An 18,136-nucleotide genomic window follows, 5' to 3' on the forward strand; every position below is an offset into this window, starting at 1 on the left:
AGAGATATATAAATAATTATATATAATCATATAGTAGAATTGCTTGGAGCAGTTTAACTCTCCTGATTTACCTGGGGCAGTCTCTGTTTCCCCTGTTATCTCAGTATTCCAGGTAGTTAGCACCTCCTTTTGCTCTCAAATGTGTCAAGTGTATGATAAGGTCAGGGTCAGATTCATGGGCAGATAACCAGTACACCAACAAAGGATCCCATTCTCAGAAGAGGCCCACACTTTGGGTTTAATAACCTGTAATATTATCTTTGAATTGGAATTTTGGAAGCAGGTTGATGAGGTTGATGACAATGGACAATAGAATATATGTGGGGCAAGAGAGGCTTGGAGACTCAGGTCCTACATGGTTTCACCTCCTCCCACCTCTTCACCTTCCCTGATGCTTTTTGGCTGCCTTTTTCTCTGCCAAGTGGTGCCACAATTCCCACCCAGGCCCCCACTCCATGCCAATGGCCATTAACTGCTGCCCTTTCTATTGTAGGCTCAAGGAGTATTAGGATCAGTTGAGTTCTCACAGCATCTTGGGGTGGGATATGGTACATGCATCTCATAAACCTCTTGTCCAGCCCTGGTCCATATGCCAACAGACAAGTTGCAGTCCTTTAGGGGTGACCCATCTACTACAAGTTGGGGCATCAGGTCTATGAGAAGGGGAGATGCCTAAGAAGAAGAATATTTCCATGCCTGAAGAAAGACATTAAACAGCAAATAACATACACCATGGCAGGTAGAGGAAAAGAATATAAAAGAAAGACACCTTTACATTTTAATATCTTTATGGGATTTTAGGATCCTTTTCCTTGCTGCCTTTTGAACAAGTGGCAAACAAAATTTTGTAGCTAAACCTGCATAAAATCTATGATACCTTATTTTATTCTTTCACAGAGCAATGAGAAGCCATCAAATTGTTTTCATCAAGCAAATGGCATGATTAGATTTATATTCTAGAAAGATCGCCCTTTAATTCCTGTTCCTGCTGTGAGTTCTTGCGTCCATCTTCCCCACCTGAATGCAGTACACTGATACATCCACTGCTTGAGCACTGTTTTCCAATTATTATGAACGTGTTATAATCCTATTATAAACTTGAATCACTGGAAGTCAAAAAAGGAAAGAAAAAGAGCAATCTTCTGCCACTTGTCCTGTCTTCTTCCTACTCCATGTCCACTCCCTTATCAGGTGTTTCTCTTCACTTCTGATTGTCATCCATTTGAGCCCCCCTAATCTGAGTGGAGGGTCCTTTAGCAACACTGCACCTGGAGCACTTAGTGTACATTCTGGTGATTACCTTTGTTGATTAGTTTTGTCAATTCCTCTCATCCTTTCAGCAAATTTAGTTGGGTCACCTTGAGGGTACTTCAGTTTTAATTTGGATACGTTTTTTTAACTTGCTTGTGTTCTCTGACAGTTGTTATCATTCCATTTGCTCTGTGAGATATTCTGTAAGTTTATTCTCTCTGTTTGTTTCCCCTAAGATATACTGAGTTCAAAACCAAAATCATAAAATAAGACTGAAAGTTGGCTTCCAGAGGTTATCACATCCCTTCCCTCTTCACAAGGACTGCAAGGAAGCCACATCTGAAAAAGGAAGACTTACTCTATTTTCAGAAACTGCTGGAGAAAGAAGAATTCACAGCCACTCTCCATACCCATGCTGGAGCTAGCGAGGCTTGTCAGGGAATTTTTTTCTTATATCTAAACTAAATCTAGCTTAATGTTCCTTTCAGGGCAGGCAAAGTACACTGTGTTCATTTAATACTCAACTAAAGCTTTCTTTTTACTCTGACGTGCCATGCCCCAAGGTGTTTTAGGACGGTGGTTGAACATGTCAGAGAGAAAATAGGTTTTTTGTTATTTGGTCTGAATCTCCATTAGGTGCCTATTTGTCTGGACAAACAGGCAGGAGTGCCCATCTTTAAATAATGAGCTCAGAGTTACCTAGAGAATTACTTACCAATGAGTGTTACCTTCAGGATGAGAAAAAATAGCTGATAAAATCATTACTAAGAGTTATAAAACACCCAGGTGGGTAATATACGCAGCTTCTGCCTGGATAAATCATGGCTTTCTAATCTAGTTGGAATTTTTGAAAGAGTTAACAAAATTGTGAAGTGTAGAGAAGTAGTGGGCATTAAATATTTAGACATTCAAAAGGCTTTTGATCAAGTCCCTAACCAGAAGACATTTAGGATCCATTTCAGCCTTAGGTAAGACCCGAGAGGTGAGAGGTAAAATTTTGTCTTGTAAAACCTTGATGTTAAAAAAAAAATGGATAACAATGGAAATGAAAGGTAGAAATAAATGATGTTGTTAGCCTGAAAGGAGGTTAATAGAAAGGTGCCCCAGGGAATGGTATTGGAACCAGATTTCTTATGTATGTTAACACCAATCAATCTGGAGAGCCTTCTGAATAATGAGGTTGCAAAATGTGTTGGTAACAGAGAATTATTTAGCTAGTTAGGAGTGGGGAATATTTTCAGGAACTCCAGAAGGAAGCACAAAAAGTGGGTAGTTGAATAATCCTTTGTCAGATACAATTGAGCCAAGACAAGAAAATGTACTTTATATTATGAGGCATAATTTAAGCTACTGATGCACACTGATAGATTTTGAATTACAGTGTAACCTCGCAGGAAAAAGGTCTAACAGTCATTATGAACATCTCAAGAGAGGTATCTGCTCACAGCAGAAAGACTGTAGGAAAGGTCTACAGAAGTGCAAGCAAAATGATTAGATGCACATGAGAAAAGATGAAGAAGGTCAAGATTATTTCATTTGGAGAGGAGAGCAAGCAAGAAGAAATTTGTTAGAAGAGGGTAAAAGTTGAAATCTTAAAACAAAAAGTTCAGCTGAGCACTCCTATTCACTTCTTTCCCATAATGCTAGGAATTCAGTGAAATTAGATAATAGAAAATTTAAATGAGAATGGAGGAAAACGTTTATGTAATTCATAGTTAACATTAAGAGCTCCCTGCATGGAATGTCATTGAGCTGGATACCAACTACTGAGCAAGGTATCAAATGGGTTACACATTCACAGGGGTGGGCTGAGATTAAACTCTTTCCAGAAGATCCTATTAGAGATGGTGTGTGAATGTGTATTCAGTCTCTCTTATATTTGAGTTGATTTATGTCTCTTATCCAGTTATAAACTCCTAGAAAGCAGAAATTTTTGTCTTACACATCTTTGTGTCCTTTCCCCTCTCCTCTTCAGTGTCTAGTAATATGCTTTGTGCCTACAAAGTACTCAATAAATATTTGCAGATTTAGAGCATGTGTGGCTTGGGATTGAGAAGTGAAAGAGAGGATTTTCTTCCTTGAGTCTGTCTGTCCCACCATTGCCACTAAGTGTCTGTTTAACTCATACAGCAGCCATCAAACAGCAATGAAATGAGATGACATCAGAGAAAGGAAAGGAAGCAGGAAGTAGGATTGGAAGCCATTAATCATAATTAACAATCTGTATGTGCCAAGCACTTTGCTATGCATTTTGATGCATGCCTTATCAATACCTTAAAAAAAAACAACAGTTGAAGTAAGGAACAGTCACCACTTATTTGGCAATGAAATGGTCCTAAATTTTTTCCCTGTGCTTGGTCCACTCCTGAAAATATAAAAGAGCTCAGAGAGTTGTCTTTTTTAGAAGTTATTTACCTTAAATGAAAAGCACATAACATTGAACCAATAGGATGTGTGTGTGTGTGTGCGTGTGTGTGTGTGTGTGTATGTGTGTATGTGTGTGTGGTAGATTTTAAGGAACTTAGACTTTAAGGAATTGGCTCATCTGCTGGTGGAGGCTTGGCAAGTCCAAAGTCTTCCAGGTCGGCTGGCAGGCTGGAGACCCAGAGAAGAGTTGAACTTTGAATCCAAAAGCCATCTACTGGCAAAATTTGTGCTTTCTCCAGAGAGATCGGTATTTTTTCTGTAAGGCTTCAGCTGATTATATCAGGCCCACTCATATCCTGGAGCATAATCTTCTTTACTCAAAATCTATTTATTTAAATGTTAATTTTATCTGAAACATACATTCATAGAAACATTTGGAATTATGTTGGACCAAATATCTGTTTAAGTTGACACATAAAGTTGACTATCACAGTACAGCTATTATAGTCAGTCGTTGTTAGGGAGCAACTTATAGGAAATGCAACCTTGGCTTGATGCAGTGGTGGATGGGTGCAGGGTAGCAGCAGCTGAGGCTGTCAGTCAGTTATGCTCTCTTTGGGAGATCTGAGCATGGCCATCATACACACTAAAGCAATGATTAAGGCAGGATCAAAAGTGCTGTCCAATATGTAGCTATAAGCAAATGCTATAGAGTTGAAGAAAATCAGTGGACAAATAAGACCAGGCAAGTGTATATAAAACAAGCTAAATGGGTAGCCACAAATGGGGCAATACTTTGAAGCTGAAAAGAAAGCGGAAGATCCAGAAGTGGCAGTGTGAGCAACACCATTGTATAACAGGCACTATGCTAAGTGTAAGCTCATCCAATTCTCTCCCAAACACAATTAAGCATAAAGTAATATCATTGTGGAGAGAAGAGACATTGGCTCAGAGAGTCTATGTAACTCAGACTCATCTGGCCAATAGTAATGAAGCCAGATGTAGAATTTGTCTTCCTGATCCTGTATCCCATCTCTTTCGACTCTATTACACTGCCTTTCTCATCAGTCTCAGGACCAAGAGAACTATTAAGGGAAGAGATAGGTATGGGGCAGCAGAAGCAAAACATCTTTGGTATGAAGCACATCATCCGCTTCAACCGAGCAGCATCTTAATTTATTTCCTACGGAGGCAACTTCCAGTCCCTGGGGAAGTCCAGGTTCAGGCCTGCACGTGACAGCAAGAAAGTAAGTGGATGCAGTCGGTGGAAGCAGTGGGGATGAGGGCAGAGGCATGAGCTGATCCCGACATATCTTTGTGAAATGGGAATGAACTATCAGAAACAGAAGGCAGTTTTCCTTTGAAAGTCTGTCACATTCACAATGAGAGTGATGAAAGACTTTGCTTCCTTGCCTTTTAGGTGACTTCAATATGGCCAGACTTTGAAATCTAATACTGTACTGAATTTTGTATTGAATGTGGTGGTGCGATATTGAACTATAAAGCAGGGGCTGGAACAGTACTTTTCAAATACTTGCTGCTCAGAATCTCTTTGCCCTTTTCCACTTACAGGTATGATCTTATCTATTGATATTTTCTGTCTGAAAAGACCCTCTGTCTATTCTATCAGGTTGCCCTATTTTTCATTGTGTAATAGGCTGCATTTTGAAAATGAATAGCCCAAACAACTTCGATATATTGCTATTACTGTGCTGGTCTTTTGAAGAAATTCTTCACTTGGCATTTGCACTTTAATCAGACTTCAAGCTGCTATGATAGCAGCGTCCCTCCATTGCCAGACCCCACCACCACCCAGGCACTGACTCCTTTGTAAATCTCAATGACTTCTGTCATCCTTAACGCTGAGAGTGCCCCTCCTGACATCCTGAGTTGGTGAGGCGCAGCTGGGGGCTTTCTTCTCACTTCTTCCCAGCAATGCCCACTGCCGCCACTCTGCAGCAATCAGCACACGCACTGTGTGGCTTCCTTTATTCTTCTCACTGCCCTGTTCTGCCCACCTTTGCTCTTGATGCCCACTTGAGATTCTTATGCATCGCATATGCAGGTCCTCATGGGCACTAGATCTAAAGTGAACATGCCAGAAAGAGCTATGGGCAGGCCACAAGTCTGTGAAAAGCTATTTGTGTTCTAGAAGCATACTGAAGAGTGAGCCCACTTATGTAAACACCGAGCACATTGACATGGTGGTATTCTAGCTGCAGTTGGGAGAATTTCTAAATACGACTGGTCTGGGTACAGAATATAATTATACAGATATGAATAGTCTCGCCAAGCTGCGGTCCAAGTCATGGAAGACACAAAGCTAACAATGTAGTGTGGTGAGCATCTCCTTGACTGCGATGGTTGAAGACAGAGACTGAAAACTCCCAGCACTCTGAGCATTCAAATCCCCTGCTGGCACCATGGATTCTCGGTCAGTGTGTATTTATCAGAACTGAACTTAAAAAGCAAAAAAAAAAAAATGTAGTTCTTAAGCTTATTTGTGTGCGATGTGTTTCAGAGTTTGGGACGATCGGGTAAAAGTTAAGAGCCCTCCCTCCAGAAACATACACACACAAAAATTTGCATCAAATTTTAAGTTGTTCTGTTACCCACTTAAGATGCTGCCATGAACCTCATTTGAGGTTTTCATATACTCAAGAGTCTAATGTAAAAAATGCAAAAATTAGAGGAAGACCCATGAAGTATCAATAACCGGAGTTACATCCTCTTCCGGCAAAAGGTCGATGATCTGACATTTAAATACAACTCTGAAGTTCGCTGTTTATATGAAAACATTTCTTAACCTACCTAAATCTCATCTGCAAAATAGGGATAAAGCATTATTTTTTTTCTTCTGTATGCTATTGTGACATTTAATGTGATAATTTGTGTGAAATAGTTATGCAACCTGTCCACAAATGGTATTATTATTGAGAAAATCTAAGCTGCCTATTTTATGTCTGCTTGTTTCTTTTCATCCTCTTGTCTTTCTTCTTCTTCTCCTTCTTATATTCCTCCTTTTCCTCATCTTCCTCTTCCTCTGCTGCTCCACATTCTTATTCTTTTTCTTTTGGCTTGATATTTGGTGAAAAATGTTAGTATTTTAATGGTTATACATGAAGAGTCATGAGCAATGAAAATACCTAGATGTCCCGTTAGCATCTAAGAGATAGCTAGCAGTGTGCATTCCTTAGCTTCCATTGTTTATACAAAAAACGTGGGTCCAGACCTTGAAAGATTGTAGATTTGAATACTTCCTTTCATTTATTTTGGGAAGGCAACTTAACAATCTTTTTGTACATCTGTACTTGGAAAGCTGGCACTCTTGGAAAATGGGTATAATAATGGTAGGATTTGAGACTTCAAGACTTCATATATACTTAAAAATAATACTTTGCGAATTGGAAAGCACGCTGCAAGAGTCACTTACCATTAGGAAATAAAGATGAGAGAGTGTCCGCCCCACTGCTCTTTCACTGTCTGGATGCTATGAGACTGAAGAGGGCATTTATGATTTTGTCTGCCAGCCCCTCTAATGAGATCTGAATTGCTTTTTAGATTCTACCCTGTTCTGTCATGTATGGGAATGAGAACTTCTCTGTACTCTTCTTCCCAGCTGCCATGACTAGTCCTGGGTTGGCTCAGAGAGTTTTCCTAAAATTTTCCAAATTAGAGTTCACAGAAAAGGAGCGTTTCTTTCAAGGAGCCAAGTTGGGAAGTTGTAAGTCTGGAGCTTTAAGTGGCCATGGTTTAGCCTCAAGTGAAAAGGCTGTTTTCAGAGGATAAAGCCACCATACAACAGGGAGCATGGAGAACAGGACAAAATGGATCCTGAAGTGATTTAAATCCCCGACATCCTAGAAGTCACCCCAATCCCAGAAGCCCATTCTTGAGGCTCAAATGTTCTGATGTTCCTTAGTGATATGATATGTTTCTGTTACCACATTTTCAAAAGTTTCTTTGAGGTGGGTTTCTATCATTTGCACACAGAAAAATGCCGGCTGACACAGACCCTGCGTGTGCCTTCATAAGGTACAGAATGTAGTTATCAAAACGATGTCTCTGCACACCTAGAGATAAAAACCTCTCTGGCCCCGCTTTGGTCCTAGCCCAATCAAACCCACTTTTCAAGTTTTGCTTCCCAAGGAAAGCAATATGATCGGTATCATCTGCCTAAAAAGCCAGGAAGATGCGTATCCACAATTTACAAAATAGCCTGTTCCTTAGCCCAGATCTCATGTGAGAAAGTACGGGGCATCTTGTGAATTCATCATGTTTCTTGCAGCCAGAGTATGTCTTTAAGAAGCCCAGCTGGGGGAGACGGCGTGAATAGGGCAATTTGGATTGATTGGAGAGGAGACAAGCGTGAGGGGGGGACAACAGCAGGAAAGAAATGATTTCTGAGCAAGAGTAGATTGCCTCTGTTTGGCTCTTTTAGCCCATGGGACCCAATAATAATTTCCCCCAAGTTTCAAATTTTCTTCCAAGCCAGTCCTATAATCACATGTGTAGCAAGGTCTGAATTACTTTGCTAGTCAAAGAGGAGTGTTGTTTATAAGTGGCGAGCTAACATACCTCTCTGCCCTCGAGTCGGGTGAAGACAGATCCTTCAGAATAGAAATAAGGAGATACCTAAAAACTCCCACTTAATGTTAAAACAATCTGGAATTTTTCATCATTCCAAAACTGATCAGAATATTTTGTTTTAGGCCTTGCAATAATTAATCCTGCCATCCTTTTACATTTGAACTGTGACAAACTAATATATTTTATTTAAAAAAAAAAAAGCCATCAACCTGCAATTGCTTGTGTAAACCTATCTATAGAATGTGTCCCTCTCAAAACACAAGATACAGAAACTAGGGACAAACATTAAAATAGGCTTGCTAACTTTCTCTAAAGCCTGGGAACTCTTTCAAAATTCCACACAATAAAATACTACATCATTTCTTGGGCCTGTGTAGTGCGAATCTTTTATAGGAATTCCTAAAAGTGATAGTCCTCCATTCCCTCTTTTAGTACCTACTCCTGATTCCTACCCTTGTCTACTTCTCTGTTGTTACTATATTAGTATTTCCTGTGTTCGATATTCCAGAACTTTCTCCATGCTTAAGGAACCAGCTAGTCTAAGGGTTTTTGCTTGTTTGTTCCTATCTTTAGGTATTTAAAAACCATTTTGTTATGTTAGCCCCTTCTAAGTTTCAAGACTCTCTGAAATGAAATGAATTTATAGAAATAGTTGCTAATTCCTTACTGTTGTACTCATTTTTCTCTAGGTGTTATTGTACGTACGTCTAGAATTAATCTTTAAGGTAATTAACTTTATCACTTGCATACCTCTTACATCCTCACATACTCATTAAAAACACCTTGATATTTTAACATTTAGTTTTGAACTTCATCTTCTAGAAAACAAGCATTTTTTTTTTCCTTCACTTGTCTAATTTTCTAGTCTTTATATGACACACTTTCCTGGTAACCCCAATCTACTAAAGATAGATTTATAAATGTCAGAACAAACAACTGTGCCATTATGTGTATCATTTAATAGATTTTTATTTCTTTCTTTCAATATTCCCTAGGTCCACTCAATTTTTGTTTTAGACAATTGGATTTTAAACATTATCCTTCAGGTTTCCAAACTATATTGATCTAAATATGATTCATGTTGTCAATTGAGTTTTTAAAAATGTATCGGCCTGTATTCACACATAATTCAAGATGTGTATAGTTTTCTAGTCTTTTGCCCTTTTGCCCTGCATAATGTATAGTAAATCTGTAAGTACAAGTAGCTTATGTCAGGGTGAATTATTGAACTAAAAGTTTAATATATGATCTGGGTAAAATACAACATTTTCACTGAAGACAAACCATAAATCTCTTTGGGGCAATTCACATGGACTCCTTAGATGCTTATTTCAAGTTTTTTTTTTTTTAAGACACGCAGTTATATACTTATATCTTTATATTTATGAATGTATTTCATTTTGTTGTTAATAAACAATAACAATAGAAAATGTTAAAGAAGACATTTATGTTTCTATAGAAACTTTAAAATATATTGGTGTGCAAATGAGTGACGCAACAAATCGGGTGCTTATGTTGACTCACGTATGATTTGCTTTCATGTTTTCCAAACGTTTTTTCCACAATATAATTTTATTTATTATAGAAATGATACACAGCACATTCCTAAATTATAATGAAGTAGAAACATGTAAGAAACATGTGAATATCCCCTTTTATTCTTCATCCCCCAAACTCACACATGCATATACATGTTTATACATCTCACACACCACTGCTGAGCCCCACTTCCATCTATAGATATGATCGCTTTTGTGGTTTAATGTGCTTCCTTTCAGAATATTTACATATATTTAATTAATTTTAACATTTATTTATTTTTGAGAGACAGAGGGAGAGAGCATGAGCAGGGGATAAGCAGAGAGAGAGGGAGACACAGAATCCCCAGGAGGCTCCAGGCCCTGAGCTGTCAGCACAGAACCCGATGAAGGGCTCGAACTCACAAACTGAGATCATGACTTGAGCCGAAGTAGGATGCTTAACCGAAGGAGCCCCCCAGCCCTCCACCCCCCCTTTTTTTAATGTTTATTTATTTTTGAGAGACAGAGAGCAGGAGCAGGGGAGAAACAGAGAGAGCTAGAATGTTTTCACATATTTAAATTCACATATGCGATTATTCCCAAATATATTCCAGCTTGCTTTGTTTTGGCTGGCCATGAGCTTCTACCTAACATATAAATGCTTTACATTGCTCTTTCCTCTTCCTGAAATTGTTTCCCCAAGATGGACAGCAGGCACAGCTCCTTACTTCTTTTATTTCTAACCTCTCCCTTTATTGAGACCTTTCCTAGCTCCCCTGTTAAGAACCGAAACTTCCTCCCTTCCACATATTCTCCTCCATACCATCCTCGCCCCTGACGTATGTGTCATCATAGTTCTCACCTTATGGCGTCACATAATTTATGTTTTTGCCCGCGATGTACCCAATAGAGTGCAAGATCCATCTGAGCAGGTTTTTCCTCTCGTTCATTTATTACTATGTTCTCAGCACCTAGAAGAGTGCTTAATGCCAGTAAATATTTAAGGTGTTAATGAATGAAGATTGTGGTCACTAAAAGTGATTTCTTTGGAGGCAGATTGCCTGGATTCAATCCTAGCTCCCACATTCACAAGTTGTGGGATGCTGGAAACTTATTTAAACTCTTTGCTCTTGGAGCCCCTGGGTGACTCAGTTGGTTAAGCATCTGACTCTTGGTTTCAGCTCAGGTCATGATCTCATAGTTTGTGGGTTTGAGTCCTGTGTCAGGCTACATGCTGACAGTGAGGAACCTGCTTGGGGTTCTCTCTCTTACACTCTCTCAAAATAAATAAATAAACTTAAAAAAAAATAAAGAAAATAAACTCTTTGTTCTTTGATTTCTTTTTTAGTGGTATGAAGATAATAATAATGCCTATCATCTGGGTTGTTATAAGGATTAAACAAATTTACCATGTACACAAGGCAGTGCCAAACTTCTATAATCTTCACTAAATTGTTAGCTAGTAAATGTGAAGCAGTAGTAATAATGTCAATAGTAGTAATAATAATAGTAGTAATGTGTAACTAGCTCTTTCATTCAACAATGTTTTAGAAACATTTCAGTCATTAAATATAGGTCTACCCACATTTTTATTGCTGCAGAGTATCCCATTGTATGGCCTTCTTTTCAGAGATATAACCACTTCCCTATTGGTGAACATGAAAGTTCCCCACATTTACATGTTACAGAGCAGTTAAAATTGCAAGTGATATTCTTGTACACACTTGTGTTTGTGTACAAATTTATGTGATGCCATTGTTATATGTAGTATATGAATCTCATGGTCAAAGAATATGTCTATTCCAACATTCTCTTTCACTTTTTCTCTTTCAATTGCCTTTGCTTTATAGAAATTTTGAAATGTTAGTCAATTAAACCACGTACTTTATTTATGGCATCTAGATTTGAAAATTATAAAGTCTTCTATATTTTCTTCAAATGTTTTTATTGTTTAACTGAGCACTTAAATCCATTTGGTAGAGAACGTGTTTATATGTATAGCAAGAGGTTGGCATCTGATTTAGTTTTTCCTTAAAGGAATAGTTTAATTGTCCCAACATAATGTATTAAAAATTCCTTCCTTTTCTTACATAGTTGATATTTTATCTCATTCATATATTGTATCCCAAATATATCTGTCTTTCTGCATTCTTTTCATTAATGTCTTTGTATATTCGTATGCATGTAGCATATTATTTTATTTATTTATTTATAATATAATTTATTTTCAAACTGGCTAACATACAGTGTGTACAATGTGCTCTTGGTTTTGGGGGTAGATTCCCATTGTTCATCACTTGCCTACAACACCCAGTGCTCATCCCAACAAGTTCCCACCTCCTTGCCCATCACCCATTTTCCCCTCTCCCCCACTCCCACATCAACCCTCAGTTTTTTCTCTGTATTTAAGAGTCTCTTATGGTTTCCCTCCCTCCCTCTCTGTTAGTAGCATATTATTTTAATTACTATAGCATTATAGTCTGTTATGAAACCTATTTTCTTGTTTTTGTTTTTAATTTTGAAGATAATGTTTTCATTAAGGTAAATTCCCAGGAATTACTGAAGTCCAAGTTATCTTGGTGATAACTTGTGAGTAGTATCACAGTCCATATTTTTCCAAAAATATTTTAATATCTATTTTACTTATTAATATTTGCTAAAAGAATAATTCATATTAACTGTAATACTACTGAAATAACTCAAATTAATTATAATATTATAATATCTTAATGTATGAAGCATTCTCAAATGATCTTCATAAAGAACTACACATCAAAACAAACCTTTTAGACTACATTTCTCAACATTGGCATTATTGTCATTTGGACCAGTGAATTCTTTGCCCTGTCTTGTTATATGTTGCCTACAAGAAACTAACTTCAGCTTTAGGGACACATAGGCTGAAAGTGAAAAGACAGAAAAACATATTCCAAGCAAATAGAAATGAAAAGAGAACAAGGCTATCTATATTTGCATCAGACAAAATAGATGTTAAGTCAACAACTATAACCAGACACAAAGAATAAAGATAAATGATATAACAATCATATATGCACCCAACATCAGAACACCCAAATATATTAAGTAAATGTTAACAGGTGTGAAGGTGGAAATAGATGGCAGTGCAGTGAGAGGTGGGGACTTCACTACCCTACTTTCAACGATGGATAGATCATCCAGACAGAAAGTTAGTAAGGAAATCATGGACGTGAACACAACTTTAGACCCAATGGACCCAACAGACATACATGGAACATATTACCCAACAGCAGCAGAGATACCAGAGATAATATTTTTTGGCTAACTTCTATTTCGCAGGGTGCCATTTATACAGTAGTATATGCTCAAAGACTTTAATGCCTTTTAAACTCCTATGATACTGTGATGTAATAACAGATGTAGTTAGCCTTCTTCCCTGGTTCCTGACACAGAGCTACTAAACTTTTAGAACTTTTGTGATAGGGATAGATCATCTTTTGTTATTCATAATGAGCCCTTTCCAACCATACCTGAGTTTGTGTTAATGAGGTAAGTCTTGGAGGATGAGGGCTTGTTGCCAGAGGAACCAACCATGTTGTTAGAAGTGGGAATTGCAGCTGCACCCCCAGACCTCTGGGAGCAGGAGATTGAATTCAGTCACTAACAACTGATGATTTACTCAATTATGCCTGTGTTGGAACCTCCGCAAAAACTCTAAACAATGGGGTGCAGAGACCATCCGGGTACTGAACACATCAAGTGAGGTTCTGGGAGTGTGGCACATGTGGAGAAAGTGTGGAAACTCTGCGTCCCTTCCTCCATACCATGCCCTGTGCATCCCTCCCATCTTTGTTGTATCCTTTTACGATAAACTGGTAATCCTCTAAGTAAACTGTTTTCCTGAGTTGTCTAGCCTTTCTAGTAAATTATCAAACCTGAGGAGTGGGTCATAGGAACCCCTAATTTATAGCTGCTTCGTCAGCAGTACAGGTGACAACGTGGGGGAGTCTTGTATGACAGCCTTACTTAGCCTGTGGGGAGTTTGAACTAACTCTGAACAGTTGGTGTTAGAATTGAGTTAAATTGTAGGACACCCAGTCTGTGTCCACTGAGAATTAGAGAACTGTTTAGCGTGGAAAAACCCACTACTAGTTTTCCAAGCATGAGAGTATAGAGAGAAATAGGATAGTTTACCTTTCCCTCCACACTACATGATAGGACATTCTGGGAACAATGAATACTATCAAATATTCTTGAGTATTGCCAAGGCATTTTGAAAGTGCAGAAATCTTTGCTTTTAGTTTAAATTTGGCTCATTCCTGGAAGCCTGCCTTTGATCCCATTCCAAAATTCCCTTGATTGTTATATAGTACATTCCTCTATAAGAGGATGGGGGTGATCCTTATCAAAAAGAATTTTACTGGCTTAGACCAAAGTACCCAGTGAACTTACCAATATATTCTTTTTGAAAATGATTTCAATCATATTAACTCTATAAGATGGATTTCCTAAATCTCAATGATATCTTGATAGCATTTGGAATTTTGTTTAAATCAGTGATTTCACATAACACTTGAATACCAGTTTATTTTATAAATCACTTCTTAAAATCTTAGCAAGAATTCTCAGACAATTCAGCTTGAAAAACTTGAAATAGAACATGATGGTGTTGGCAGTGGAGTGTGGGACAGATGATTTGGATGTATCCTAAGATCAAAGACTATCAAAGAGCAAAATCTTTGACCCCAAGCAGCCGTCACTCGGATTCATTATTTTGTCAAAGAAGAATGAGGATCCAGTGTACCATTATATCCCTTATCACAATTTGTTGGTGGAGAAGAGGGTTTTGAAAATGAATAGAAAAGGAAAAAATAAAGTGAATTTATCTTAACATTCATGCCCTCTTGCCTGTGAATTAGAAGAATTGCATTTACGTACAAAAAAAGCATTCCTTAACCTGTTTCCAGCCTTGATCTGACAGTAGGGAAAATAGTCTAGTGTTAACATCAGCTGGAACACAGCCCAAACCTTCTGTCTTACTCACAGTTGCTGTTCATGCCTGTAACACCCAGCAGAGAGACCCCTGTGTTCAACTTTAGTAGTAAGTGTGGCCAAGAACAGGGCCATGTGGTGAGCACACATAGGCATCATGAGTGACAGAATAGGAGTTTCCCTATGGATTCAAGCCAGTTCCCCACAAGTCCATGCTGCCTCTCCTGCAATTTCTAAGCCTAGGCTGGGGTGTAAGAGAGAGAGAGAGAAATTCCCTAAACTAAGATATTTTCATTCCAGGCTTTGATCTTTACCTGGAATATACTTTCTTTTAATATATTCAGAAAATTGCTATCACCCTTTAAATCTCAACTTGAGGGGTGCATGGGTGGCTTGGTCAGTTAAGCATTTGGCTCTTGATTTCAGCTCAGATTACGATCCTGCAGTTCATGAGATCAGCCCTGAGTTCAGCTTTTCACTGATAGCACCAGGCTCTGTGCTGACAACGTGGAGCCTGCTTGGGATTCTCTCTCTCCCTCTCTCAGTGCCTCTCCCGTGCTCATATGCTTGCTCTCTCTCTCTTTCTCTCTCAAAATAAATAAATGAACATGAAAAAAATTTTAAAACCCACAAATCTCAACTCTAGCATCACTTTTATACAGAGATTTTTCCTACCTGCCCACTTAGGCAAGAACCATCCTGTGTGTTTCTGTTACGGTCTCTATTTTTCGATTTTCTTACCTAGAAAATTTTACTCACACACACAGAAGGATAAAGAAGACTATAAGAAATTGATCCACAACTGAGAATTAATTAATATTTAATTTTCTTTCCTTCCAGTGTTTTCTTCTGTATGGAGTTCATTTTGTTTATACCTAGTCCTATTTGCGTGTGGCCCTGACCTAAGAGAAATACTATCATGAGCTCGATTTACATACTTCAAATCCACTCCTAATTCTTATACACACATACACATAAAAACACCATTAACAATAATACACCATTGCACTGTATGTGTTGTACATTTACCAAAATATATCATTTTTCTATAGACAACATGTTTTTGAAATATATCTATGTTGATAGTTACAGACATAGTCCTTTCTTTTTCATTGCTATGGCTTATTACATAATTCTTCTTCTGTCTTTCACATGTATGTACTTAATCTTATCATGTCTCAGAAAACTTCATTAAACCTTGAGCTTCGTTCACCATTTTTCTTTCATTGCATAGCATAGTACCTGCTATTCTACTGACAAACTGTAGAATACTGAATCAAGTTTGCTTTTACATTTACCTTGAAATGAGTATCTATATATACATATGATATATATATGTAGATAGATGTATAGAGATATAAAGATATATACATACACATACATACATACTCTCTCTCTCTCTCTCTCTCTCTCTATATATATATATATATATATATATCAAATACATATACATACTAAAGTTTATGGAATCATTCAGAGACGATGTTGATGAAATCTTATTGACTTAACATCTTTGGTCTTAATTTAGAGGGATTTTTGAGAGACTTATTAATGTTATGTATTGCTGGGCACCCAGTAAGCTATGGTAAGCCCACTGAAAATGCCAGCTGAGTGCAGAAGAGCTCCTGAACAGGGCTCAGTCCTGACTTGCATGATTCTGGACATACTACTTCTGCTCTCTCTCCAAATTTCAATTGTATCTGTCAGACGTGGTGGAAGGTGATAATACTTCACCTTCAGAATTAAAATAACCCATGTAAAGCTGTTACACAGTGTCCAGTATACCATATGAGTACAATGAACACTGTTGGTTACACAGATTACAAACTATTAAATTCTCTACATTCTAAAATGCTGAGCGATGCCATAAATAACTTCTTTTGTGATATAATCTAACCACATTTTCTTGGAAAGACCTTAGAAACTTACCTTTAAAGTTCACAAATAATATTCACAATACCTTTCTACAATTATTATAATACAAAGAGTAGAGGCTTTGGAATCACCCCGACCTGAGTCCAAGGTGCTAATAACTGGTTAGTTGTGTGACATTAGCCATGCTATTTCTCCTGTCTGAGACTCAGGTTTTCACCTGCTGATCACACTTTCTATCAGGGAGTGTCAAACTTCCTTAGTAATCAATTGTCCTTACTCACTCTGCCTCCAGCCTATCACAGAGGAACCCTGATATGAAAGTGAGGAAAAATAGAGTTCTCAAAACACACACAATGATACTGGTGAGGGAAGTTTTTGTGAATTAATTAAAGCCATCACAATAAATCTGACTGATACTTGCTTTTCCTTTCCACTTCTATATTTGCTGTGGCTTGTGTGGCTAGGTCGGCAGTAGGGATTTGGGATCACTCCCCCTCCCCCCCCCCCCCCGCATATATCAAAAACAGGAATTGGATTGAAGCCAAGTAAAGAATACATGGAGGAGAAATCTTAAGGCAGTCTTAGGATGGAACCTTAAAGAGGGGAGTTGGGTCTTCAAGAACCTTGTGTGGCTCAACCCCTATCAAGGCAGTATGCCAAGGACGGATGTGGGGCAGGCACTTGAGCTGTAAATAAAATGTGTGCCCTTACTTCTAGTAAACTTTGCCTGTAGAGCCTTTGGGAATTCAGTAATGCATGGACACTTGGTGGCTAGATCAAACTGTAAGGGGTTCACATCTTCACCATTTACTTTTCAATAGACCTCATGTTACCACCAACTTCAGAGATGTTATGAGACCTAAATGAAATGATATACAGGAAGTAATTTGCTTATTCTTTCTTGCTACAAGTTCTCATTCTTAAGGACCTTGATAGGAGCAAATTCTAAGTAAAATGTCAAAGTGGGTGATGTTGTCTTTGGCATTCTCCCTTCTACTTCTTTGTCCTCTGATGTTTTATCTTCTCTCTGTCCATTTTTGCAGATTCTTTGTCTAGCTACACCCAGGAGTAGGGTTTCTAATTTTTTTGTTTCACCTTTGTAAATATGAGACTTTAGGCAGCCCATGAGTAATCAGGAATCTCAGAACCCTTGAGCAAATAATAACATTTAGCAAACGTCTTGCTATCCAACTAGCTAATCATCATGTCTTATCCAAAAATCTGCTTGCTGCAGTTATGATTAAGTATAGACTCCTTAAGAAAGAGTTTGCCTCTTCACCCACTCACTCAGAACTACCTATTACGAAAAATAAGCATCTACTAATAAATGACCTTTCACAGATTTTATTTTAAGGGAGGACTCTTGAAGATTAAATAGGATTCAAAGCAATGAGTTGCTATATGGAGTTTCAGGTACAGTCTTATGGGAGCAAGTGATTAAGGTTTCTAGGCTATAGCAATTGCTCAATGATGAACAAATGAATGAGAGATATTTTGGAAGGGGATACCTTAATAGAATTCCTTAAACCATTTAAAGATGGTACCCCTGGACTCGATGGCTA

Source organism: Neofelis nebulosa, chromosome 2 (assembly GCF_028018385.1).
Source record: "Neofelis nebulosa isolate mNeoNeb1 chromosome 2, mNeoNeb1.pri, whole genome shotgun sequence".
NCBI classification, from domain to species: Eukaryota; Metazoa; Chordata; class Mammalia; order Carnivora; family Felidae; genus Neofelis; species Neofelis nebulosa.